The sequence below is a fragment of the Mus caroli genome, unplaced genomic scaffold, assembly GCF_978045245.1.
Source record: "Mus caroli unplaced genomic scaffold, Mus_caroli_1 scaffold_3, whole genome shotgun sequence".
NCBI lineage: Eukaryota > Metazoa > Chordata > Mammalia > Rodentia > Muridae > Mus > Mus caroli.
In genome coordinates this window covers 101,665,739-101,666,875 of record NW_028227258.1, presented here as the reverse complement: position 1 = coordinate 101,666,875, position 1,137 = coordinate 101,665,739, and the positions used below count along the sequence as shown (strand labels likewise).

The 1,137-nt window shown below is 42.9% G+C and overlaps 1 pseudogene; it reads right to left on the bottom strand.

Annotated features, from left to right (window-relative positions):
* Nucleotides 1–389: 389 nt before the first annotated feature.
* LOC110291726 (large ribosomal subunit protein P1 pseudogene) lies at nucleotides 390–913 on the bottom strand (annotated as a pseudogene).
* Nucleotides 914–1,137: the final 224 nt, after the last annotated feature.

The following is a 1,137-nucleotide window of genomic DNA, read 5'->3' as shown; positions in this document are numbered from 1 at the left end:
TTAAACGAGTCCTCACTCGTATAACAGCCTATAGGACTGGAGACAGTCCTTGGCAATTAAACATCTAATAGAGGTTTACTACCAAAAATAAAAGTAACTTAGAAAACTAAATACTAAGAAAAGAAATAACTCAGATTTAGAAGATGGGCTATGGAACTGAGCAGTGTTCTCAAATGAGGAAGCATAAATAGCTAATAAATTAAAGTGCTCAAAATGCTTAGCCCCAAGGGAAATATGAATTAAAGCTGCTTTGAAATTCTATCTCACAATCAGAATGGGGAAAAAAAAAAGGCAACAAAAACTAGCAAGGATGTATGGAAAGGGAAACACTTGCTCATTGTTAATGCAAATGCAAATATCTGCAGTCGCTGTGCAATTCAGTGTGAATGTTTCGTTTTTTTTTTTTTTTTTTTTTTTTTTTTTATAGGTTCAGCTCTTTATTGGCCAACTTAACAAAAGCAGTTTAGTCAAAAAGACCAAAGCCCATGTCATCTTCAGACTCCTCGGACTCTTCCTTCTTTGCTTCCACTTTCTTCTCCTCAGCTGGGGCGGCAGCAGTGGAAGGAGCAGCACCACCAGCAGGTGCAGCTCCAGCTGCTGGAGCGGGCCCACCAGCCCCTACATTGCAGATGAGGCTCCCAATGTTGACATTGGCCAGAGCCTTGGCAAACAAGCCAGGCCAGAAAGGTTCAACGCTGACACCAGCTGCTTTAATGAGGGCATTGATCTTATCCTCCGTGACCGTCACCTCATCGTCGTGCTGGATGAGGGCGGAGTAGATGCAAGCGAGCTCGGAGACGGAAGCCATGCTGTACACTGTTGGCACGGTGCTAGTCGCCGGATGAAGTGAGGGCCTCACCCCAACACGGCCTTAGCTCCCTCGGAAGGACCGAGCACCTTGGCGGCAGCTGAGGAAAAGTGTGTGAATGTTTCTTAAAAAACATAAAATAGTTCTGCCATGTAACCCAAGTATACAACTCATGGGAATATATTCAAAAGATTCTTTATCCTACTGCAGAGATGATTTTGCCCATTTGTGTTCATGGCTGCTCTATTCAAAATAGTCAGATTCGATGTCTATCAGCTGACAAACTGAAAACAAAATTAAGGTACACAAACACAATGCAGTTTTATTTG